The sequence below is a fragment of the Myripristis murdjan genome, chromosome 16 (assembly GCF_902150065.1).
Source record: "Myripristis murdjan chromosome 16, fMyrMur1.1, whole genome shotgun sequence".
NCBI lineage: Eukaryota > Metazoa > Chordata > Actinopteri > Holocentriformes > Holocentridae > Myripristis > Myripristis murdjan.
In genome coordinates this window covers 22,916,164-22,943,906 of record NC_043995.1, presented here as the reverse complement: position 1 = coordinate 22,943,906, position 27,743 = coordinate 22,916,164, and the positions used below count along the sequence as shown (strand labels likewise).

Sequence of the window (27,743 nt, the reverse complement as noted above, 5' to 3'; positions counted from 1 at the left end):
CAATATGTTTCATGAATGTTGAAACAAACTCTGCTGAAGTGAAGTGTTTGATGCCAGGTGGTGAAAAGAAATCAGTGGTCGCCATGCACAAGTGCCATAATCACGCATTTTCCCTCTGTTTATCTCATATTAAGTTGTTTCAATGATTTATTTTTGAATGATTTTGAATGAGTACTGTATAAAATAGCACGCAACCCAACTAATTATCCTCATGGCCATTCCTTTTAACTTCGAGTGACAGTGAAAAGGGTGCAAGACTTTCATTTTCCAAACACTTTCTGTTGGGGAGGGCAGCCACAGTGCAGCAGCAGCAGAGTCAGACATGTTGCAGCCAATCAGTCCAAAAGTGGAGCTTCAACAATGGCTACATCTGTATGTAGATCTCAGAAGCACACAGAGCAGAGAAACAAAATCTTAACTTTATTGTGTGTAAGATGCCGATTGAATTCTCTAAATCCCTTAAAAATCATAAAAAAAAAGGCGGGGAAGGAGGGAGCAAGTAATGAGAGTGCAGCAGCCTGGATGGACAGAGGAAAAAAAGAGGTAGAGATAATGAAGAAGAAAAATTACATAGACTGGGAAGGGCAAATGAGAGAGAGAGAGGGAGAGAGAAGGAGAGATAAAAGGAGAGAGATAAACAGGCAGAGAGGGGGAGATAGTGGAGGCTGCAGAGTGCACAGGAGGTATGGAAATGAGAGGAGAGAGGGAAGAGGAGATGGCAGGAGGGAAAGTGGGAGAGGAAGTAAAACGAGTGAAGCGAGGAGGAGAGGGGAGGATGGATGAGGGAGGGGAGCGGTCGTGCAGGAAAGGGCTGTGAGGCGAAGGAGAGGGCTTGCGGAGGGCCGTGTTTTACAAATTGCAGTTTGAGAGGAACCAACAGAGGGATGAGAAAGAAAAAAAAAAAAAAAAACGAGTGCAGGCCCGGCTACAGATTGTGCACAGCGAGAGATATACTCTGGCCCCTCCAATAGCTGTGTCATGCACACGCAAGTGGACACACTCATGCAAACACAAATGATCCCTGTGCAGCTTCATTCATCCCGCCTTCCACCGAGTACATTAACAGGGTGTAAAGTGCTCCAGCACCATGCCTGATTTCAGGCTTAGAGCTGTTTTAAAATACTTAACTGAATACATTTCCTTCTGGACAACTTTTTCAGGCTCAGAAAATTTTCCTTGCATTAATTTGCCAACCCTTAACCCTGAAGTTAATCGTTACCGCTACATGCCTGACTCTTACATTAACTGAAACCTAATTCTCATTCAAACCTTTACACTAAACGCAGTTATAACCTTGACATTAAAGTCACACTGAAAAAATGACTTTTTCACCCTTTTTGCTAATTCTCAATAGCATAATGTACATATATTTCAGTAACCTAGTTAACACCAGACTCCAGAGACTATCTCTAAAGTCTTGGAAAGGCTCTTTTGATCTTACCAGCATATTACACACATAATGAGGGGGCTCTCTCTGCCTGTGGTGTCTGATGCTGATTGGATGTCACCGGTTTGAACCAGCCAATCGTGGGGCAGTGTGGGGGCTCGTTGCGTTTTGAAAGCTAATCAAAACCAGCGCTGAGTATTGGAGCAGATATTGCCAAATGAATGGGACCTTACCAGAAATATTTCATGAGAAATGCCAAAATATACTTAAAAATTTTAAAGTTTAAATATGACAAGACATGATACAGTGGTGCATTTTTTGGGCTTCACTATTGAAAACATTTCCCCAGACACCATGATATTGCATCCTGGTGGCCTGAAGATTCAGAATTTTCTGATAACTCGTATGCACACAACATTTTTCAGCTTTTTGAACACTTTCTCTCTCTGTGTCATATTCCACTGCAACATCCCGTTTCAAGTGGAAATGGAATTAACTTTGGAAGCAAGACACCATTGAAATATTGTTTCGTTCTCTGACTTAAACTGAACCTAAACCTAATCCTAATTCCAACTTTAACCTAAAAAAAACCCCAAACCCTACCCAAGGCCTACCCATGGTAGAAGAAATGTCTGGTAAAGATGACTTCTCTGAATGTCTGAAACTCAAACTGGCTCTCACATGCAAAGACAGAAGTACAAGCACACACATGTTCACACACGCACACACACGCAGAGACTCTGACTGTCATTGTCTCACTCTGTTAAACCTCCCAAAAATCACCAGGCGCGCACTCTGAACCGTGTCTTTCCAGAGGCCCTGCTGACTCTCCTCTCTCTGGGCACCTTATCTCCCCTTCCACCTCCATGCTCCACCGACAGAGGAAGTCATAAAAGTCCCATCAGTGCAACGCTGCCGTCTCTTCCTCACCCGCCGTCCTCTCAGCCCCACAGCTGACAGTCGCAACCCTCAGGTCCTCACCAACCCTCGAGGAGACGCAAACATGAGCAAGAAAAAAAAAAAACTAGTCTCTTGTTCTCCCAAAAAAAAAAACCTTTGTTTTGAGAGTTTCAGGTTTTTTTTTTTTTTTTTTTTTTTTTTTGCAACATCTTTGATTCTCCTTCTCCTTTATGAAGTTTGAGTTTCTATATGCGGTGCTCATTTTCTTTACTTTTGTGAGCCAGTGACCCAGTTGTTCCTCTATTCATTCCAAAACAATATGCAGTTGCAAGGATTTTTCCTATAAAAGATTTGTTTCCAACAGCAAAGGTATAGGTTGAGTAAGTGCTGTTTCATATCAGTCGCTGTGAGAGTAAAACAGACATTTATTCTTTAGAACTCCAGTCAATCATCAGTTTACTAGAAGTCTTTTCAACCCGGAGAGTGAAGTGCTAGTCTACATTGTTAGCGTTCAAGGCTAAATTTGCATTGGCTGACAAGGTAGACAAGCATTATCTCTTATGTTTTCTACATTTACATCTACATTCTTGGTGCCGGCATTATGTGTCATTGCTTTATTACCTCAAAACATCCCTGCGACTTTTTAACCTTTGGAGAGTTTTCAGTGGAGTTTGGCACTGGCGTCTAACATGACATCATTTTGAAAGCTGAATGAAATGAAACTTTAGAGTGAGGGAGGGAGGGATTATTTTAATTTTGCTTCATTCAGGTAGTGTGAGAACTGTGTCACAGTGTTCTGTCTCTGACGTTGACAAGGGCCTTCGCCATTCATTCAATACTGGGCAGATCCACTGGGAGGACCGGCTGAATATATGATCCATTTGGAGAAGAGGCTTTTCATGCACTGTCTGTCTCTAGAGCTTTCTGAATTGTATGTGTGTGTGTGTGTTTGAGTGTGTATGTGTGTGAGTGTGTGTGTGAGGGCCCATACAGGGAGAGAGACTAAACTAATACCCCTCTTTCCACTGACCTAAAATCCCATCTGGGACTTGAGCTCAGTGTAAACGGGTTAACAGACATTTTAATCCCGCTCTCTGAACTCTGCAACAGCCGCGGGTAATTATCCGCTTCGGCTCCGGTTGACAAAGGTATAGACGAGTCACCTGCTAATTTGCAAACCCGCGTAGGCGCGATGATACAGGACGATTTAGACAGGCAATGTGGCTTTAACCTATGTAATATGATACATTACCAGTAAATCACCATTTTTTTTGGACTGGACTCTTACTGATGTTCGTAGTGTAGTTGTAATGAGTTGTATTTGGAAGACTGTGACACTGTTTAACATGGAGGTGAAATGTGCATAGGGGGCTTCTGCTAATAAAAATGGTGCCTGTTGGCTTTTTATTAGCAGGAAAAAATAAATAAATAAATAAATAGAAAAGAAAACCACTTACAATGGCTGTGAACTTGGAGTAAAAGTGGTGAAAGACTGTTCATAAGTCATGGTGTAAGTTTGTTCAGGTTGGTGAGGACACCCTGACCGAACCCAGGTGTGCACCAACATTCTTGATTTGTTTTGTTTCATGAATCTCCCCAAACTCTTATGATGCTCCCTATGACGCACAGACAAAATGAAAAGGACTGTAATAAACCCTGAGGTCCCTATCAGACGTTATACATGTTCATATTTTCTCAGCATACTTTGCTGGTTGCTGATTTTGTGCTGCATTCAGGTGCTATCAGAAAATGTTGATGCATAAGAGAAGAACCTTTTCTCTTTATGCTTTTTTCTTCCCCCGACCAGTAATAAGCATGGACATCGCTTTGGTTTACAGGCTTTGGTCCATTTTTATTTGTGCTATCTGAAAGCCAGCCGAACCAAATGAAAAAAAGTAACAATATATGAAAGAACTTGTCGATTCAGACCATGCAAACGGACCACTGGGTGTGAAAGCGACCTTAAACCAACTGCTGTTGTATTTGTTGGTGGTGGTTGTTTTGTCTGTGTGTGTGTGTGTGTGTTTCAGTGTGTTTCCATCAGTGGTGCAACTAAACCCATCCTGATGTAGAACACTGATTTTATCACACCGACCATCATGATCATTATTTTGTACCTTGCTCCCTCCCTGCCACTGCTCCTCTTCGTCTACCGCCTGTCAGGTTCTCACCTCGTCCACCAAGTTGATCCGCCAGACGTGTATTTTGTGACTTTCTATCCAAAACACTGCGATATTGTGGTGATACTAAATGTTCATGGACTGGCAACTCTTCTGAGATTTTGCATGAATGCCTTTTTATTGTTTGCCGTATTAGCAGAGGTAAATGTTACTTCACCTGCCAGCCTTTGGGGGTCAGCGGGATGAAAGAGGGGTGTTCACTGTGCTCATCTGGCCTCTTTTGTCTGCATTGGGTTTCAAATTGCCAAGGAGACAAAAGTATAGGAACTTAGGGGAATGGAAACAATGGAGGAGGGCCATGGAGGAAAAAAAAGAAAAAGAAAACTCTTTTGTCTGCTGTTATTTCTCCATGCACAATGACCTCAGTGTTTGACAAGCGACATGGGAGGGAGGGAAAGAGAGATGAGCAGGCGAGAGAAGTGACAGATGATGCAGCAGCCTACTGTAAATGGTAAATAATCCCAGCAGAGGGAGACGAGGGAGGGAGACAGAGGGTCGGGGATGATGGAATGGATGCAGAGGAGGGGAGGAGAGAGGAGGAGTGGATAGTCAATTATGCAGGGGATTTGGGTATGTAAAAAATGCGTGGCTTCCTGGAAATGTGGCGTGTGCGGTGGGCACGTTGGCTACTATGCATGGGAACAATGAGAGCCATTCCAGGGTGACGTCTTTGCATAAATTTCCCAGCAAGAAATGTCATGTAATTACTTTGAATTAAATGTCATGTAATTATTTTGAATTTCTCATGTGATTATTCTGCAACTGTCCTTTTTTTTTTTTTTTTTTTTTTTTTTTTTTGTGTGTGTGGCTTCGTGCCCACCTCCACACACAGATGCCAGTGTTAAAATTATTCTCAAACTCACATGTAGGCCTACACACACACACAAACTCACGAACACCCACAATGGTGCCCTTATTTCCCCCGGTCTCTGTCTTTGTGAATGTGCTTGTGAATAAACAATAACTCAGCTTTGTGACACTCAAAGTCACACCCAACCCTTCCCATGAGCACCCATTCACAATGAGCGGCCCCTCAGCACAATGAAGGACCAACACACATGCACCCCGTCCCTCCTCTCCCTCTTTCCTGTCCGAAGTAACACCCCTATTTTCCATTACAGTGGTCCCTCGCTATAACGCGGTTCACCTTTTCGCGGCCTCGCAGTTTCGCGGATTTTTTTTAGTGCAATTTTGCATGTTTTTTTTTTTTTTTTTTTTTTTTTTTTTTTACAGCACATTGTGTTCTGCGTTCTGATTGGCTAAGGGAGAGCCCGTGCATTGTGTTCTGCGTTCTGATCGGCTAAGGGACTGTAGACCATTGTCAATCAATCTCCTCCATGCCGTGTCTCCTGTACAGTACAGAATGCATTCAGCTTGCCAAATTTACATAAATCTTCGATCGCTATAATACTGGACTTATTTTTCTATGAAGGTTTGAACTTTGAGAGTGTTTAAACAAGAGAGAAAAGTGGGAAAATGTTAGTGCCGGTCTGAGAAAAGTGTATAAAGTGTGTAGTGAGGGGTTTTACAGCCTTAAAACATCTATAATAGTTGTAAAAAATAAAGCTGACTACTTTCGCCTATTGCGGGTTATTTTTAGAACGTAACTCCCACGATTAACGAGGGACCACTGTACATGATATCAGCTCTACCTACTTTTTTTTTTTTTTTTTTTTTTTTTTTTTTTAATTTCCATTAGGAAAACATTTGGGATAGTATCTGGCACCGGATACTGTTTTTGGACCCACCTCCGTTGAGGTTCCAAGTGAGCTGAGCACATACTAAAACGTGATGAGAAACGCTGCAGAGCATTGATTGATCAGAGGGAAATTGAACAGCGAAGCCCTGCTGGTCGCCGCTTACAACCAGAAAATACCAAAGTTAAGACTCACAAAACTTTTGTCATAGTTGATAATCTATCCATGCAATTTTATTTATTTATTTTTTTCAGTGAATCATGTAGTTACACCAATATTGTTCATATGAAGCAACTATTTTGAGTTGGTCTTGTTGAATTTTTTTTTTTTTCTTTTGTTGAATAAAACACTTGTGTGGGGCAAAGGGAGGAGAAACTAGTCCACATGCCCACGTTCGCCCGGCATGGCTTCACTATGAGGAGGTGCTACCTGAAATGGAAAAGGCGAGGAGAGCCGAGGCGAGTAGATCCTAGCCCATGCGAGGTAATGGCAATACGTCTGTGTAACCAATCAGAGCGCTCGTCAGTCCCTCATGCCGTCTCTCATCTCGGAGTCAAATTGCGCTGGCTACTTGATGAATCCATTGTTACCACAGCACATCACAGGGAGAGCTAAAAGCACTGCGAATTAACGGGGGCTCAGGCCCAAATAGCTTTCAAAAGGCAGCTCACTCTGCAGCTCTTCTCATCTCCCGTGCTCATCCCTTTTTTGCCTTCTTTCTTGTACACACAACACACTCTCTCTCTCTTTTTCTCACTCTTTCTCTCTGAGACCCCCCAGGGCCGGGATAAATAGTCTCTCTCTGTCTTCCTCTTGTCTGATGAAGACCCCCCTTCCATCTCTCTGATGCCTTTCATCTTTTCTTGTGTTTCTCAGCGTCTTTATCTATCACACTGCATATCTCCCTCCCTCCCTCTCTCTTTCTCTCTCTTCTTCTACCTCTTTGTTTTCCCTTTCTCGCTCTGTCATCACGCATTACCTCTCCTCTCAATCCCTCCATCTCATCTCGTAGCGCTTGCTCTATTCGTATTTCTCTCTCGTCAGCCTCCACAGTCCCTTCTGCCTGCCAGTATCTTTTTTTTTTTCCTCCACTTCTCTATCCTTCTTCTCCTCTCGTCTCTGCTCCTCCGTCCCTCCATCTCTACCTCCACTCATGTCTGCACAGCGGGGTGTCTACAGTCCTCCAGGGTGTGTTTGGTGTCGTGGTGAATCTTGTCTCTGTCGCCACAGGCATCTTTCATCACTATGGGCCTCAAAGGAACGCATGCACACATGCAGACCCACACACACACACACACACACCCACAGGGATTCCAAGTCAGCGCAACAGGGGGTTTGTTCCTTTGGGACAATTTAGGCCTTAAGGGTTGTGACATTATCAAAGAGCTCTCTTGGTAAATTCATTAAAAGTTTCAATGTGTGTCCTTGCGGTGACACCACACAGGGTTATTAGTTTAGTTACTTGAATGTGTCTGCACCGTGTGTATGTGTATGTGTGTGTGTGAATGTGTGTGTGTGTGTCCCCAGTGCCCTGATATATTGTATGGAACTATTAGCAACCACTTCAGTTTGCATCTATCTTAGGTTAATTTGTGTGTGTGTGAGGCCCAGCGCTCCTGTATTGTATGAGAGCCATCACTTTAAATTGCCTTCTTCTCTCTCGCTCTCTCTCTCTCTGTGTGTGTGTGTGTGTGTGTGTGCAACCTGTTTGGCCCCTCCCTCCTGCTGTCCTCTCTGTGAACTCTGCTCCAGTGTTCACCGCAATCACCGCCGGACACCAGGACCATACCAATCAGACACATAATGCACACACACACACACAAAAAGACACACACACACACACAGGAACATACATACTGTATACATTTCTGCTAGATGCACACACACTCAGGTACAAATACACACTCAAACAACCACACTCACACACAATATGAGATGGAGAGAAGGACAAGGGCAGCGATAAAAGCGAGATAGTTATGTCATGTGGAGGAGATAAAAACACAGGACATAAAGAGAGAGCGAGAGAGAGGAAGAGTAACAGATTATGAGAAACCAGCAAGAGGTGTAATGTGAAAAAACAGATAAGGAACAGCATGCGGGACAGAGTGAAAAAGAGCGTAACAAATGAAAGAGGGTGTGGTTGTGAAGAAGAGGACGGAGTCAAGGAGAGGTAAAGAAACAAGACGGAGTGCAAGGAAAGGATAGGGACCGGGAAGACGGGGGGATGTGGGGTATCGAGCGAGAGCGGGGATGGAGAGGAAGGCGGGATGGTCGAGCAATGAGGCGAAAAAGCACAGCACACCAGGGAGAGATCGAGATGATGGAAAGAAGGCAGCTGAGGCACGGGGATAGACAGACGGAGAGATGCCGTGATACAGGAGGGCAGGGTGGGGAGGCGTGGGGAGAGGCAGAGCGAGACAAAAGAGTGAGGTTTCAGAGTTTTTTTGATGCTACTAAAGATAACATGCTTTAATAATAATGTGCCATTTGCTGGATGCTTGTATCCAGAGCGGCTCACACTTGAGTGCATACTTCATTTTAGCATCGGTGGCCCCAGTGGGAGTGGAGCCTGTCATCCTGGAGATGTTGGGGCGGTATTGCACTGCACAGGGCCAGAAGAAGTAAAGGAGCAAGGTAAATGGGAGAGAAGCACAGAAAAAGGGTGCATCAGAAATAGAGAGACAGAGTAAGGCTCGCGGCATGGTAGATGATTAAAAGGCCAGTTTACACCAGATTGTCCATCCCAACAACTGCAGAGGACTGGGATGGACGGAGCAACTGATGTGAGCTGCCCAGATAAAACCCAACATGATTGATAATTACATCTGTGAGGTCCTGACCAAGTCCCGCAGTGTGTGGGGGTCACAAATTCAGTTCAAGAGTGAAACTACAAATAGGCGGTGTTGTCAAGTTGGAGCAAATGTTTGTGTGATTGTTAGAGGTCCTGGAGGATGGGTGGTGGGATGATCTATCACCCTACATAGTTTCTTTTTTTGCAACCAAAATTTTATAATTTTTTTAGGAAGCAAGTAATGCAAGAATTATATAGAAACATATTGATACACTGAAATAGATGTGTATTTTTCTCAAAAAAAAAAAAAAAATTAAAAAAGGACTATAAATACAATAAAGTGATTACCTGAACGTGCACTATACAAAAATTTCAGGTCAAGGGTCAAAACATGGAGGAGGGACTTAATCCATCAGAAACATGGTACATGTATGTAGTTAGCTACCAAATTACATGCTTTGTTTTGTTTTGTTTTGTTTTTTTTTTGTCAGTTTAGACTAAAGCATCTTCATTTCGACTGACCCTGGCCAATTTTGCGTAGTGCACCTTTAAAACACATAAAGAAATTTGCAGACGTGCCTTTTTCCAAATATAGATATACAGACATACACTATTAGAGCCAAAGGTATAAAGTGACATGTATACATACCCATGCTGAATGCAAATAATTATAATGATAATAACTCATTTACTTTTATCTGTCACTGCACCTCCTAATGTTTTGCCTCGTCTCAGTCATATTATTGAAGGATAATAGTGGTATTATTCACCACTGGCGGAGGCTGCTTCTCTCGTTTGCTATATTCCCGGTGGTCTTTGCACTTAGTCAGCATAGTTGGAGATATCAGGGCTCGTTTTCCACCCTCGACATGGAGAAGCCATCTGCCGCCATTCATGTCTGTGCGGCACGAAAAACAACCTCCACAGCCTCGGAAACTGCCAGAGCTGGATAATCCATCTGAGCGAACGTGAAGCCTTGATTTGGTTTTGTCAGAGTTTCTGTTTTACCATTATCTCCTTGTGCCAGAGTGTGCCCAAATAGAGTGTTTTCATATCAGCGTGCATTACGTTACGCTGTGCTCACTGCCAATCACCTGACACCCATAGGAAGGAACAGGATTGTCTACCAGGAAATAATCCTTCAAAAACATGCCACATTACACACTTTATTGTCTCATCCATGTGTTTTCTCATTTTGGGGGTATCTTCGTCATCCATGACAGCAGAAAAAAACATAAAAAATATGGTGAATGTAAACTAGAGGTAGATAGAAGTAAATGGGCTCTAATTCTAAATGACACCCTCATTTTCTAAGTGTGTGATTCCAAATCCTTGCCTAATTAGCGAGTGTGAGCATATTATTAACCACTGGGAGACAAAAAAAAAAAAAAAAAAAAATCTTTGAAATTCATCATTATGTGTGTGATGCAATGTGTCTTCAAAACCGGTTAGAATCGGAGAAGTCTTCAGGAGAGAGAGGAGGAGAGAGCACTGTGGAGAGAATGAGGCTTGAGTGCTCTGACATCAATAAAGATGTTAAAAGGTACAAAAAGATGAAGTGAAAAGCTTGACAGGCAGAGAAAGAGAGGGATGGTGGTGTTAGTGACACTGTGGCCCTATCGACCAGCCCTCTCCAACCCCCCCTCCCCCTCCTCTTGATCACAGCAGTACTTCCCAGGGGGGTGGCTCACCTGATTGGTTGCTGTTCACGGGCATGCAACTTGGGTCCGGAGGTGAATTTGTCTCCTGATAGGTGGTTGCTAGGCGATGGATGTTAGTATGAGGAGCTGGCTGTGGAGCAAGTGCCAGCTGCAATGGATGATTGTGTGCATTTATGCCTTTGTGCGCGAGTGATGGTGTGCGCATTGAACGTATGTGCACATGTGTATGTGTGTGTGTGTGTGTGTTTGCATATACTGGTGTGTTTTGCCATCCATAGGAATCCTCTTGAAAACGCCCACAAGTATGCAGGCAATGCATGCATGCGCACTAGCATCTGAATCAAATTGCAAGGATGCGTGAGTGTGTGTGTTTGTGTGTGTGTGTGTGTGTGTGTGTGTGTGTGTCAGTTTGATAGCCTCCTGCAGGCAGAGCTGTGTAATAACTATCATTACTACACCATGGGCAGAAGCTGTCATTTAAAGCTAAAAGGAAATTAAATCATACACCACTGTGTCTGTGTGTGTGTGTGTGTGTGTGTGTATGTGAGCGTGTGTTTGTTTTTGTGCACGTGTGTGTGTGGGCGTGCACGCTGGCAGGTGCACACATGGAGTACTTCTGGTAACATACGTTCAAAATTCAAGGCTTTCTTCAGGCCATAATTAAAACAAACACCCCTCATAAACACAACACACATGCACAGACACACACAGACACACACACACTCACCCTGGTTGGAGTTGAGAGAGATCAGTGTGAATGTTTGCGGTGGGTGCTGTTTAATTCAGTCCCCTGCTGCGGTATTACACTCTTCATTAGAATTATCAACAGGTGTACTGGGGCCTGACATCCAACACACCAACTGATAGCAGCGGTGTTACATGTGTCAGTCATGCTAGCGGGGGACTAATGCCTCCTCTCAGGGCTATTGGTGTTTTTCCCAGTGTGTTCGCCGACTGCGCAGTTGATCAAGCTAAATTAAAAGTGAACTCTCATATCCTGAAGAAGCGTGGAGGTGTACGCTGCACCACTGTTTTTCTTTTTCTTTTTCTTTTTATGTTTTTTTTTTTCGGTGTTACCCCACTGATCCTTCACTTGAAACTGAACTCTCACCAGTCCCATGGCTCCTGTTCTGTAGCTGACCCTGACCTCTGGCCTCCCAGTGGAAAGCCATAAAGAGAATTTCCTTGTAAGGATCACTAAAGCTTTGTGTTGTTATTATCTTGGCCCGGGATAAAAATCCACAAAATGTAGGCCCGTGATGTATTTCGGTTTGTTTTGTGAATCCGTCTGCCGCGGCTTGTCAGACCGTCTTTCCTTTTTGTTTTCGAATTGTTCAAGAGTAAAAAAAAAAAAAAAAAAACCTCTCAAAACTCTCTGTGCTCTCGGCTTGGACGGGCACAGCGTGTCATCAGCTCGTTAGCGCCTTTGTCTGCTACAGTACTTCATCCAATCCAATCCAATCCAACTGATCCGCTCGAAAGTTTACTTTTATGATGCCTATAATGCTCAGGTTTTCTTTTTGTCACGGTAATAGAGGTTTTAATTCAATTATATGTTTGGCATTGAGCTCATAGTTAATGCTGCTGTTGTACTTGACCGTTTTATTGAGAGACGTTTCCAATATTCTGTCCCCCTCATTTTATATAAATAGGGAGGACAAAAAATTAGAAACACCTCTCCTTATAATGTAGTCCAGCATAAGACCTCTACAAACTGCAACCTCAATAATAAACATAGAATTAAATTTTCACATTCTCCACAATGGCAACAAAAACTGAACATTATAGACTTTATTAAAAGGTAAAATTTACGGCCGAACTTATAAAAGAAGTGGTGAAGTTGAAATTTGAATAGATGATCAAAGAGTCAACCTAAAAACAGTTTGCTGACCAGTGCCAGTGCCAGTGTGTGTGTGTGTGTGTGTGTGTGTGTGTGTGTGTGAGCATTTGTTAACTTTTCCCTCTCTGTGTAAAGTCACAGGAAACTAAAAACTGTCACTTGTGTTGTTGTCTTACCTTTCGTGATTCAATAAATTGCCAAGTATCTCGGTGTGAAGAATCACATTGTCATGATTTCTTTTTCTTTTTTTTCTTTTTTTTTTTCCCCCAGAACATCCATCTCAGGCTTTCAGTGGGCGGGATTATTCTGGCATTAGCACACATAATAATGCCTGGGAAGCAAATCAAAATCTCTTCCTTCATTATGTAGCCCACTGAATTCACTAACCAGCATCTCTTTTCTCTGTGTGCTACTGATGGCCTGTTTACGCCTCCTGTGTCTGTTTCCTGCTGGCTGCGGTGATTCCGGTATGGATGTACAAATGTAGCTTTGGCTGTGCAACAATCTGAGCCTGTCGGAGGTAAAACAAGCACTTTTAGAGGGCACAACTTGACGGATTACCCTGTGTGATTTGTCTCCATCATTTGGACTCCAAAATAGGCCTCATGTTGAAAAATACTAGAATTATCCTTAAATAAAACATTTGTACATGTTCATTAAATATCTGAAATGTTCTTTATGGACAAGCTGCTTCCACCGTCTCAGGATTATGTGTGTTGCTAATGTTTGATGTTGTATATGGGTATTCATTTTGGCACTAATACCAATTTGTTTATAATATTTTATGGTGTTGATAAAGAGTGCGGTATAAGAGTATCTCTGGAAGCAGCTTGTCCATAAACACTTTTTCAGATGTACAAAGTATTTTTGTTAGTATACAGTACAGGCCAAAAGTTTGGACACACCTTCTCATTCAATGCGTTTTCTTTATTTTCATGACTATTTACATTGTAGATCCTCACTGCTGTTAACTTGCGATTTCTGAGGCTGGTGACTCGGATGAACTTGTCCTCAGAAGCAGAGGTGACTCTTGGTCTTCCTTTCCTGGGTCGGTCCTCATGTGTGCCAGTTTCGTTGTAGCGCTTGATGGTTTTTGCGACTCCACTTGGGGACACATTTAAAGTTTTTGCAATTTTCCGGACTGACTGACCTTCATTTCTTAAAGTAATGATGGCCACTCGTTTTTCATTAGTTAGCTGATTGGTTCTTGCCATAATATGAATTTTAACAGTTGTCCAATAGGGCTGTCGGCTGTGTAGTAACCTGACTTCTGCACAACACAACTGATGGTCCCAACCCCATTGATAAAACAAGAAATTCCACTAATTAACCCTGATAAGGCACACCTGTGAAGTGAAAACCATTTCAGGTGACTACCTCTTGAAGCTCATCCAGAGAATGCCAAGAGTGTGCAAAGCAGTAATCAGAGCAAAGGGTGGCTATTTTGAAGAAACTAGAATATAAAACATGTTTTCAGTTATTTCACCTTTTTTTGTTAAGTACATAACTCCACATGTGTTCATTCATAGTTTTGATGCCTTCAGTGAGAATCTACAATGTGAATAGTCATGAAAATAAAGAAAACACATTGAATGAGAAGGTGTGTCCAAACTTTTGGCCTGTACTGTATCTGAGGAATATGGAAATTGCGCTTCTTATAGGGTTGATGGAACATTGGACTGTTTTCAGTTTCAAAAAATGTATATTGAAGAAACTTTTTTTCAGTTTGGAGAAAGAAAAAAAAAAAAAAAAACTCTGGGAAGGGGGTAGACCTCCTTGCATCGCATCATCCCCTGGTTCATCAGGTGAAATGGAGCGCAATGTGTCAGCCAAACAAATTATTGTCAACTCAATGGATGGCTGCATAAACAAACAGTCGCTGCATGTCGTTGCCATTCTTGCCGAGCCTTTACACAACCGGCAAGTCCCTCGCTATGCGACAGTTTTAATCGTAGCGACGTTAAAAGCAGATTCAAGGCGCATTCCAGTAGAGCCGGCCCACTGGTTCAACAATGTCAGACACTACAAAAACTTTTCTTTTCCTCTGTCACCGGCTCACCCACCAGCAGCCGTGGCTACAGAGCTGAGGATGCTTCAGCTGCCTCTCTGTAAACAGCTTTCAGATACAGTAAATGGCCTCTGTACTCACACACTGGCGATTTTCTCAGAAATACTCAGCTGAGACATCACAGCGTAAACAAAAGCTATTCAATCACAGTTTCATGAAAATATGCTTAATTATGTTGTAGATATGTCAAGTTAATGACTCCCTGACTGTCCTGACTGATGTTTGAGCATGTGTGTGTGCGATTGTATGTTCACTGCTCAGTCCAGTGAGAGAGGGAGAGAGAGAGAGAGAGAGAGCATTAACAGAAGACTTATTAGGTAAAAACAATGAGTCTTCATAAATGAATAAATAGAGCCCGAGGGCAGTTAGAGCAGGAGGACGTGAAGAGGAGATGAGAGGAGAGGAGGACGAAAAGGGCAGGATGAGTAAAAACAGCACGGTGTCAGGGTCACTTGTGTGGAGGCAGTGATAGATACCTTGAACATGCCAATTGGCTATTTCATACAATACTGCGATATGTGGGCTGAGAGAGAGAGGGAGAGAGAGAGAGGGAGAGAGGGTGAATCTGCTTCATTTACTACCTTTAGATGTCAGATGCCAGTGCAGGGAATGTATTTTGAACACAGAAGGCACATCACCCTTCCCTTCCCACTAAGAGGAGAGGAAAAAAAAAAAAAACTAGAAAAAAAGGGAGAAAAAAAATCACAGCGAAAGCTTCAAAATAAAACAAGAAAAGCAAAAAGAGAAGAACAGAGGGATGAAAGCAGCAGCTTCAAAAACCATGAGACAGAGCTGCATGTTCCTGGACTTAACACAAGAGAGAGAGAGCGAGAGAGAGAGAGAGAGAGAGAGAGAGAGAGAGAGAGAGAGAGAGAGAGAGAGGTGCTGTTGATGTACCTGTTCACTGTTTCAGCTTGCCAGTGCCTGAGGAACAGTGACAGGTTTTTTTTTTTTTTTTTCTTGTACCACTAAACCTCATTCTAATCTGTTAAAAGGTAATCAACTATTGATTGTTACAGAATTGTGTGCAGCCTCATTATCTCTCACAATTAGCAAGCTGCTCATGCGTCTGCATTGATCATCGCTGGTTTGATATTACCATTTGGTAATGCGCTGTGTGGCAAACAGTGATCCAGTAATGGTAAGTTAAAAAGGTGGGTAAATACGACCTCCAGTTGATTTGCAAGACGGCTGCGTTCAGACAGGTTGGCACATTATGCAGAATGATATGATAATAAGCGGCACAAGAATAATACGAAGCGGAAAGTGCAATTTGTACACAGACACTAATGAAGGCTCCTCGGCAGAAATCATTCTGTCAATATTGTTGCACACTCGGCTAAGAAAATTCAACTTGAGTGCGGCCCGTTTCTTCGTGATTTAAAATGCGACCTCCAGCCACCGATATGAAAAAAGAATCAATTTGTTTTTTCAGAAAAGCATCAATTTCATTTTTTTCCTTCCTTTATTTAACAAACTACTGTCACATAACTATATCAGTTTGACACTGGCTGCTATGAAATGTGTACAGTAGAAAAATAAAACATTTCTAGCAGCCTAAAAAGAAAAAAAAAAAGATTAATACGAAATAAAAATCAGTTAAAAATAGAAATCTGGATAAAACTTTCTTAAACTGGGATTATTTTGTATGTTTTGTTTTTGGCCCACCACCTCATTCCTCCTTAATCTGTACAATTACATCATTGAAAATACTGACATATTATACAGTGTTTATATTACGTCATTATCAGTGTATGAAGATGCTCAGAATGCAACCCTATTAACCATCTAAATCCCAACAAGCAATAAAAAAACTAAATAATAAACACTAGACACATACTGTACATAGACATTTAAAATACACATAAATGTACATATTATGTCCAAACCTATATACACATGCAGTAAACGTGATTATTAGATACTGCTTGCTGTGATTGTGTGGATTACACATTACTGTACTAATGTAGTCAAACTGAAAGAGCTGAAAGGCAGTCAGACAGAGAGGGAAGCAGACAGAAATACAAACAATACAAAGAAGTGAAAGAGAGTCACCTTGTAAGAAGGGAAGAAGTCACTGTCCCAGAGAGGGACGTGCAGTTTAGTGGAAACAGAGGACACAGTTGGAGAAAGAGAAGAGAGACTGATGAAAAAGGAGGAGCGGCGAGCGAGTAGCGCTGACAGATTGTCATTATAGGAAGGACAGCTGCCATTCTCCGTGGTGACTGTCATAATCCATAATCCACACCTACACACACACACACACACACACACACACAGAAGCAAAGCAATGCACGAAGTCAGACGCACATGCACAAACTCACGCGCATTTTCACATCTTCATTCATCCTCTTCAGGTCGCCTCGTTAAGATCGAAATCTATTATCCGAGAAGGACCTCAAAACATAAAACTGACAAAGAAAAAGCACAATGCAATTTAATCACACGTTCCAGCAGCCAAGCTCACAGCAACGTACAGAGACATACATTATTAAAAAAAAAAAAAAAAAAAAAAAAAAAAAGCAATTACTAAAATCACAGAAAATATGAGAGGACAAAAGATTTTAATTTCACAGTGCTTTGGAGTCCGCTCCATTTTTAAGGTGCACATTACGCGAAACCAGTCATGCCAAGTTCACAGTTTGTACACAAAATATTTAAACCTAAGCAAAATTAACCAGGATTAAAGGACAATAGAGGTGTGAGCTACGGGGAAATAATGACAACAGAGACTTGCGAATAAATATATAACACAATGCCTTTCTCTTCTAGCTGTTAGACAGAAAACCAGCCAATCCAAATCCCAATGGTGAGTGAGTGCAGAAATGATTTTCCTGTAATAGGACATACACATGCACATGCACCAGTGCATAAGCGTATGCACATGCATGCCAACACTCGTGCAAACAGATGCGCACACATGCCCATGCCTGTCAGACAGGCATGGATGGACTAATGAAACACTCACTATCTGTTACACACACACTCACACACACATGCCACTCACACATATGCACTGCTGTAAGTCCATAAAACAGTGAATAACTGAGCTGACATATACCTACAGTGTATTAACTTTGCTTTAATACGCACTAAGGGAGGAGAGGGGCGCCAAACAGGGAGGGAGAACAGAGCGAGGGAGACGAAGAACATGGCAGAAATACAGAGAGAGAGAGAGTGATAGAGAGAGAGAGAGACGGGGAGAACACATGAAGAAGTGGAAGAGAATGGCGAACAGAGCCGAGATGAGAGTGAGTGGGAAAATGGAATAAAAAGAGAAAAAAAGAAAAGAAAAAGAGAGAAAGGGAGATGGCAGAGAAGCTGGAGAATGATATGGAAGCAGCGGAGCAAATCAAAGCAAAATTAAGTGCATTTGCATATTTAGATGAGCGCTTCTAGTCAGCCTGTCTAATTATTTCATCTCCATTTTTCATTTGCGCGCCACTCTCTCCAAAAGCAGCAGGCCGCGAGGAAAGTTTCTCTCTCCCTCACCGCCAACTCCACCATTGCTTTATCACAGTTCTCTCTCTCTCTCTCTCCCTCTCTCTCTCTCTCTCTCTCTCGCTCTCTCTGTCTCTCGGTCCTGCCTTTAGTTATCCGGGTCATTACCATACGCTTTTTGTCCATTCGCGCTTGTTCTCCCTATCTCCCTCTCGCCCTGCTCCTGCTGTCTCTCACCATGTTTTATGCATACAAGGGTGCTGCCCCACATGTGTCCAAAAATGTGTGTGTGTGTGTGTGTGTGTGTGTGTGAGTGTGTGTATGCGTGCATCTGCACAAGTTCACTGCTAATGCCCTTTCTACCACCATGTTTTATGCATTCTGGTGTCCTGGCAAAGACAAGAATCAGTGTGTGTCAGTATCCATATATATATATGTGTGTGTGTGTGTGTGTGTGTGTGTGTACCCGCCCACTATTAAAGCCTTCAAATTAGCATGAGCCATGTCAGGAGCAGCCAAGCCACGTTAACCTTCTATTGCTGATTTTCTCCTTTTCTTTATGCCTCTCTTCACACTCCATAAATCTGTCTTTCTCCCTTCGTCTCACGAGCTTTCCTTCCTTCCTTCCCTCCTAACTTCCTTCTTGCCTTTCCTTCCTTCTCCCCTCTCCCTCCTTCTCTCCTCCCTCTGTGCCACGGTGCTGCTCATCACCTTGTTTACATCTCCTTTCCCTCTACATTACCTCTCCGCACTCTTATAAATGTCCCTCTCCTTCCACACCCACACTCATCAGCACAGTGTGTGTGTGTGTGTGTCTGTGTGTGCATATGTGCATGCGTTTCAGCCTGTGTGTTCATTTGTGTCAGTGTGTTTCAGCCTGTGTGTACCTACCAGTCAATATGTGTATGTTGTTTACTTGTGTGCATTTGTTCGTGCACGTGCAGTGCATGCATGCGTGTTTGTGTGTGTGTTGTGTGTGCGCGCGTGCTTGTGAGTGTGTCTGCCGGCATAAAAGGTTGTTATGTGCTCTAGGTGTTAATTGGCTGAGGAGCTTCGTTAATATTCTCCTTGCGAGCCTGCTCGTCAGGAACAGAGCCGGCAAACTGATGAGTGTGTGATTTTCCTCCAGAGAGAGAGAGAGAGAGAGAGAGAGGGGAGAGAGAGTAACAAGAGTGACTTCAGTGCAAAGACCCTCTGTAAGGTCAGAGAGAGAGAGGAGTCGAGCAAGAAAAGGATGGGGAAAAAAAGTGACAGACTAAGAGAGGGCAAGCAGGAGGGAGACAGAGGGAAAAGGGAGGGGCTGGGACAGCAACAGACAGAAAGAAAGGAGGAGAGAGGGAGAGGGAGGGAGGCAGAGAGAGAGGGAGAGAGAGAGAGAGATGGCGATAAAAAGCCATAAAGGGCTCTATTGAGGCAGTGGGTGAAAGGAAAGATTATATCATGCGCGGGAGAAATTATCCCTTTGTTAGGCGTTTGTGAATTGGCGGAATGGGGGCAAGGCAGTTGGCAGGATACCCCTCGGCGAGGTGGCACATAGCTGTTCAATTCTAATCACACATACTGTGCCACAGCACAGCGCACAATGATCCTGGTGAAGACCTCTCCCAGCCACACACACACACACACACACATACACACACATACACACCATTCCCCTGCAGCACATACAAAGACAAAACATCATAAGCTGCAGCCTTGACAGGTAGATATGCACAACAATAACACATCTCCCTTTCTCTCTCTCTCTCTCTCTCTCTCTCTCACACACACACACACACACACACACACACACACATCTGGAGTATAAAGTGTTGAATTGACCTTCCTGTTGTCTTTTGGGTCAATTTGATCCCACTCAGTATTCAGTGGCTCTAAATAAATTGCTGACATCTTTTTTTGGTTGGTTGTTTCGTTTTGTAATGACTTCATTTATTTAATGGAGGACAACTGGGCAAACATAAAATGAACATGTTGATTTTCAAAATCCTTTACACAGTTTGTACAAATCAGGTTTTCTTTGGGGTCTATCTGACCCCAGGCTGTTTCAGCCATGTAAAACATGTAAGAAATATCACAATTCTATTTAAGTTTGTTTTGGTTGTTTTAGATGATACTGAGGGAACTATAACATGCAATTTCATAATCTTGAGAAAACCACTCTAAGCTAACATAACCATAAACGTAGTAGTGCAAGAGCCACTCATCGTTCACATGACACTGGGGAGAGGAACAAGTGATTCCCACAAGAATGCTGATGTGTAAGGGTGCCGGCAGGGGGTTATGTTTTTTTTTTTAAAAGCCTACTTACGTAGTCAAGAAAAGACACACAAAGTACCTGACACAGAAACATGGGTAACAATTTTAATTATAATCATTTTCTGCAGGGTTTAAATGGCTGAGGTCAAATTGACCCCAAGGATAAAAAATGTCAGTGGCTTTCAAGATAACAGGAGTGTTAAATTGGCTGGTGCATGGAGGAACATAAAGACACGAACACACACACACACACGCACATGCACATGCACACATACCTGGATTGTAAAGAGCGACTCAGCCAGCTAGTGTCTTGCCTGCGTTCACATAAAGGGCCAGGCACAAAATCACACAGCGCTCTCCTACCACAGAAACGCATGCATACACATCAGGGCACAAGGGAGAATACGCTGCACACACACACACACACAAAAAAAAAGCATACACGTGGCACACAAATGCACCGGGAGCAAGCGTGCATAACACAGACGCACACACACACATATGCACAGATTAAAGAACAGAGATCGACACATTCACCACACTAGAGAAACCGGGGAACAGAGAGGCTTACTCTGTCACTGGGAGGTAGGATGCCACACGGATAATGATTGTGACTCTCAGCAGGTAGTTGTGTAGCGTGCGGCTCACAGCACACAGAGAAACACTCGTTAGGCAGCTCTGACAGAAACCCTGTCCTCGACTTGGCAGGTAACACTGTTTGCATTTATCTGACTGAGGAATGAGGGATGACTGAGCTTAGCGTTACGCTGCATCCTGACGGGGGGTTACATACTTAATACATAAAATATGTTGGTAATGCTCACTCATACTTCCACTGTGTATCTATGTATTAATGCATGTTTGCAAACAGCCCGGGCCAGGAGCTCAGTTTAGTGTCGATGCTCCCTGTTTATTAATAAGCTCCCAGGTTCTTGGCCTATATACTCTCAGGCCTATCTGTGCATCCTGCAGCGTTGTTTATCCGAACGGCTGAGGAGAGCTGCCGTATCGTTCCTGACTGGCAGTGCTACAGGTGTTGCTTGCTCGAGCAAGGACTAAAGCCTCTTGCGAGTCGCTTCAGTGTCAAACTCAAGGGTCCTGAGCTTAGATAACCACTCTGTTTGATCAAGGGAATTCAAAAGCACGCTGTTGAATTATAGAAGGATAGTGTTTCCGCTGGAGTGCTGCGAGTTTCCAGAGTTACTCAGCCGCCCTGCCGCCGGTCGCCTTTGGTAACGTCCAACTGCGCTCTGCCTGGAATGCTGCCTTTGCTGCAAAATGTACGCTCGTTTTTTTTTTTTTTTTTTTTGCCAAGCTTGAAAAGATCCTGCTGAAATTGTCGCTATTAATGCGCGATCAATACGTGATAGATGGCTAATGGGATGAGGCTAAGAATGAGACTTCTGGCTGGAGACAGTGGCTACTGCTGCACCTTTATTTTGTCTCCCTCTCTATCCTGTAAAACCAGTGAAGAGACGGTGCCAAATCTGTTGTCTGCCAGAAAATGAAAAGTGTGCTTAATCCTCTGGCTTACTACAGATACACAGAGAGGTGAGGCTAAGTGGGAGTAAATCAGGTAAAAAAAAAAAAAAAAAAAAACATCAGTGGTGTACAGATTTATCCCTGCTTATAGATTCCATACCACACCATGGATTTTAGATAGTCAGATAATCAGTGATTGAAATCTAAATCTATGCCCATCTCAGCTGTCAATCATCTGTAAAGTTGTTTAAAAAAAAAAAACCCGAGAAAATCAAAGTTTTGTGACGTTGACTTACAGGAGGAAAGACAGGTTGTGTCGCTTGTTGTAGGGAAATGTTCGGGGTGTATCGATCCCTTTCCCGGAGCGTGCATAGCGAGCAGGAAACAGCCTGAGCCATGCCTCCAGAAGCTGCAGTCACTGATAGTGTCCATAGATCGAGGAGCTGTGACTTTTCTAATTAGAGAGTTCAGAGTGAACCCAGTCGGATTAGCTAGTGCATGGCTTTAGGCTAGCTATTAACACCGAGGCAGGCAGACAAACAAGAAACCAGAGGAGAAGAAAAGATGAGGCAGGGAGGAGAGTCGAGGGCCAGGGGTACTCAAGAAAAACTCAAGAATGTACTCAGACCTGGGTCAAAAAGAAGTTACAAATAATGTATTTGATGAGTTCATTTGCAAAGAGGGAGATCTGCAGTTGCATTGTTTTTTCTTTCTTTTTTCAAATACCAATAAAAAAAAAAATTGTATTCGTAGCATAGGATCACATATGTACCTGCACATTGTGTTAGTGACAATAAACTGAGTGACATTTCCTTGAGACTCGGCTGATCTGCCGCATTCAGCCTTGTCTCAAAAACGTTAACACGTCAAACTGAAGTGGAAACTGCCGCATCTGTTTCTGTCACTTGTTTTGAGAAAAGAGAGAGAGAGAGAGAAAAAAAAAAAAGCTTAAGATGAGACTTAACAGCTTGTTTGGATGGAGATTTTTGTAGTGTTTAAACTTTCCTCATGGATCAGTGGGACTTTGCGGCGCCTAGATTAAAATAAACATTCGGAAGAGCTTGAAAGTATAATTTGGATCACATCCGAAATGCACACGACAATAAATACCTGTGGGTGGCGAGATATGGCATACGAATGCGAGCAAAACAAATGTACACAACGATAAATACCTGTGGGTGACGAGATATTGCATCTAAATTGGTGCAAAACAAACCACAGGAAGTGCTTGAGAGTACAATTCAGATCATATCCGAAATGTATACAGCAATGAACACCTGTGGGTGACGAGATATTACACATGCATCCATAACATGCGTACACATGTGCAGTACATGCAGCCACACATGTTCAGATGCATGCATAAATTGAAACCATGGTTATACTTAGATGTTCTCAGAGGCTGAAATCCCCCTGGGAAGGTGCTCATTTGATTTATCTTTACCTTTCAGAAACACACATCCACCCTTACACATTTCCAGCTAATAAACCCCCCCGACATCCACACCTACACCTACACACACACACATGCATACATGCCACCCCTCCCCAATCTCACATACACACACACACACGCATAAATGCTCCCAACCCACTCACCCATCCTACCTCGAGGGAGACATAAGAAATAAATTCGACACTTCCGCTTACCCAAGAAGCGCCTTAAGGACAAAGAGAAATTTAATCTTGGATAAGCCTCCCGATAGAATCTCTGCATTAGCCCTCTGCTGCTGGTTCACAGCTATCCCATCAACCCTTACCTCCCACACCTTGGCCCGATTCCCTCCCATCGCCTCTCCTCCTCTCCTCTACGCCGCTCATTTTTTTTCATTTTCTCTCCTCTCATCTCTTTTGTCTCCTCCTCTCTTTGCATTTGTCCGTCTCTTCTCTCCTCTCTTCTTCTCTCCTCTCCCTTTCCCCTCTCTGTTTGTCTACTCCTCTCTTTACCTCACCGCCACTCTCCGTTTTTCTCCTGCAGCTTTTCATCCCTCCACCCTTTCGCCCGTCCGTTGTCTCCAAGTCCATCTCTCCGTCACCTCCCCTCATTCTTCCTGTCAGCCTCCATCTCTCCATTCATTCCCAGTTGTGCCACATATATATCTATATCTCTGCTCCTCTAGCCTGTCGGAGTATTTTAATACCGCTGGTATTAAATGCTGGCACGACCTCCTCGGCATACTTAAGCAGGCAGGGATCCTTGTAAGGCTGTTTGAGTGCTTAATATTTTCAGCACGCTGCTGACTTAAGCCCCTTAAGTGCTTTGGCAACACTTATTCCACGGTGGCACCAATGAAGCCCATTAAAAATTTGATTTGGATGTGTGAGAGAGAGAGAGGGAGAGAGAGAAAGAAAGAAAAGGGGAAAGAGGGAGAGGGGACACAATTTCACATTCTCTCCCTTCTTCCGCACACACTGCGACAAAAACAAACACACACATCAGGGGGTTGCCCACGCAGGAACCATGCGGAGACACTCACTCACACATACATACACACATGGCCACGCATGCACATCAACACACACACACACACACACCCACACCGGAGACATGCAATAATTTATAATGTTTGTTCCCTCTTGTTTTTTCGGCTATAATTATGTCCTGTGATGACCCTGTGTTGTTAAAAGCACTTAAAAATTTGATTTTATTTGACTTAATAATAGGTAAACAGCGTGTTTCAAATTGGCTGCATTAGTTCGTTGTTTGTGAGTACAGCTTGTGGCAGATTGGGATGATAGTTTATAATTAATATCAGTTGATTAAGAAGCGCAACTCTTGTTATCCTGACGGAGGAAACTGTTGCCGTTCACATTTTACAGGACAATCAAAGTCAAACACCTCCAGTCGAGTGGAGTTAGGTTTCCCCATTGGCTTTGCATTGCCAGGTTTATTGCCAGTAGCAATAACAATAACAATAGCACATTTGGCAGTGAGCTTGAAGAAAGTAAGTGCGTTTTGTGTGTGTGTGTGTGTGTGTGTGTGTGTGTGTGTCGGGTGAGTTCTCCAGTGCCTGATAAACTTAGATTTCATCGATCCAGCATCCTTAATGGTCATACTGCAGGTTTTGTGTATCACAGTCTTTTTTATTGGGGCCAACAGGCTTAAATTATTGCAACCAAATGTTTCTAAAAAAAAAAAAAAAGTTATGTTTGTCTGCACACCAGAGTGATGTTTACATGCACTGTGTCCCGAGGTGGAGATGAGTAACTACATTTCCTTGTGTTCCTGTAACTGAGTAACTCTTTGGAGTAGGTGTTCGTTTTTTTTTTTGAGTATTTTTCAAAGCCATTTCACTTTTATTCGAGCATATTTTTTGCTGAATCACATTCATTACAAATGTTGTAAGCTCTCAATAAGCATCAGAAAGTGGATCATCATAAATTAACAAGTTGTGGAGTCTTTCACTGTCAGTCAGCACAGATGAGAGGAGTAATCTGCCATTACTCTGCTATTGCATTTCCATTTAAAATGATCTAGTTTGAACTTACTCTCTTCCTTTTAGAGCGGTATCTGACAAAGTTATTGACTCTAAGAACTAACTCAGTTACTACATTTGATATTGGCCACTTTTTACTTTTACTTACGCGTTTTTGTTTTTTTTTTCCCCAGTAGAACTTCCACTTAAGGAAAATAGCAACAAAGTGCTTGCTATACACTTGCTTCTCAAGTGTTGCTACTCAAGTGTTTCTTTTCTTCCTTTCTTTCTCACATTCTTTCCACCGCTGCATACATTGCAGGCATGCGCGATCTAAAAAATCAACAGCATCTCGCACCGAGGCTGTTCTTTTACCGCTGCTCATTGCTCACAATTTGCTAATCTAGAGTCTGAGTCGAGTCTGAAGTCAATTTATATTCAATTTAAGTTAGAGCGGCAAACTGGAGTCCCCGTCCCTGGTGTGTTTGTGTAAATCCAGACTACATTGCCAGGCTGCAGTGTGTTAGCAAGTGCATTTCGTGCCATTAGAATTAAAGCATGGGGCAAATTTAATGGCATTTATTCAGTCAAGTTCCTCTCGGCTTAACCCACACAAAATCACAGTCACATGTTGACTTCTGCACTAGCCACAGCCGCCTCAAGCTACAAATGTAGCACCCACACATTCACCCCCTCCACACACACACACACACACACACACACACAGTTCTTGTAAGCAAACAGCAATGCACATCACTACAACTATAAAACCGCCCATTTAACATAAAGAGGCACTATGATGCCTCTGTGCGTGCCTCCTTGGATAAATTAATGGGCAGTAGATGGTGAAAGGGCCTGGGCACCAACCAATCCAAACAGTGAGCCAACTATACACTTTGGTTCAGCAGACAGTGGACGGTCACACGCACACACACAATCGTGCACACACACACAAACACACTGCCACTGTTTGCTGACCTGAAAGACAACCATTGTCACTGTTTCCATCTCCACACACACACACACTCATCCCTAACCTCCACAAAATAGTATGCAAAGTATGCCGCATCCCCCCACTGTGACACACACACACACACACACACACACACTGGTCCAAAGTGGAAGCAAGGGGAGGGAGGCCAGGGTTATATATAAACAAGTGGAAGTGAGGGAGACAGACAGGCACAGATGTGATCGAGGCTGTTAACTCGTTGGGATTATATCAGCTTGCGTTTAACAGTAAAGCAACGGAAAGAGGACTAACTTGTGGGAAGGCACTGCTATGGCTTGACTTCTGAGGAGTGACAGAAGAGGAGAGAGAGAGAAAGAGAAAGAGGGGGGGCAGAGCTAACGGACAACCTAAACACACACATTTTAGGAGATCAATTTGAACGAGGGGAATAACGTTGTGTTTCCGGCCGTTTGCCACGAGGCCCCGGACCTGCCAGCTGCTGGCACACACACCCCAGGCGCAGAGTCATTTTCTCAGCGTCAGCCGTTTGACCGGTGAAGTCAGCGGCGGCGCGGCGGCGGCGGGGAAGATTGGTGATGGTCCGCTTTCGGCTTTGCCAGAAGTGTCAGCGGCGGCGTCGCCGTTAGAGCTCATTGTGTTCTGCGGTGGCACGGGGCTGGAGAGCGCGACTGTGAAGTGCAGTGTGTAGCAATCTGAGGATGACACCCGCACTTTATTGTATCAGATAGTGCTCAGTGAGGTGTGTGGTGCAGTCCGTCACGCTTTGTACTCCACTCCACGAGCTCGCACGCGCACATTTATACAGATTGTACCACGCGTACGTGCCCTATACACATTTTAACACACACACACACACACTCAAACACGCCGACTACACACTCCCGGAAAGCCAATGATGCATTAGGGCTTGCCAATCAGTGGAGCTCCGCCCGGGCCCCTACACACAGCGGGCATTCGGATCAGAGTGTATATGTGTGTGTGTGTGTGTGTGTGTGGCGAGCATCTCACCCAGGCACCGACTGTACCCAGTGGAGCATGTTGGAATAAAAGAGTCGGTTCGATGCTGTGTGATTACGCTGACAGTCTGCTAGTCTGCGGCCGTCCAGAGGAGTCCAGAATTAGCATGTAAAATTGCCGTCCATTTGCGGCACACACACCATAGCATATTGTGATCAGAGGATTACAATTACAGCGGATTTCTTGTTAGGGAAGTTCTCTCAGGTCTTTGGGATAAAATAGAGGACGGCGTAATTGCGAACTTCATATGAAGGTGTTGAGTAACTGTATATCGTCTGACCCCTTTCAAGCTGTTTCGTGCACAGGGGGTTGGGGTGGCGGGTGCAAGCACTTCCACTCTCGCTCTCTGCACAGAGCAATAGCTTGACTCTCAACCTCACTGGATTTTATTTAACCCGGCGCTATTTCCAAAAGTGTTTCATTGAGATAGTGCCTCCATCTCTTCAGAGGCCGGTACAGTTATAGCTCAAAGGAACATATTGACTGTTGCTTGCTGATTCTTGTTAGCAGAGAAGTGCTGAAAACCCTGCATGACTCATTAAAATACGATCGGGCTGTGTAGGAATGAACATCGCTGGCCTAGATTTCTCTGTCCTCGAGGGCATGGCAATGTAGGTAGCTCCATTTTTGACAG

General features: G+C 43.5%; 1 protein-coding gene across 1 annotated transcript in view; it reads left to right on the top strand.

Annotated features, from left to right (window-relative positions):
* Window positions 1-27,743, top strand: part of cadm4 (cell adhesion molecule 4) — a 167,372-nt gene that overhangs the window by 88,102 nt on the left and 51,527 nt on the right. The window lies entirely within an intron of this gene.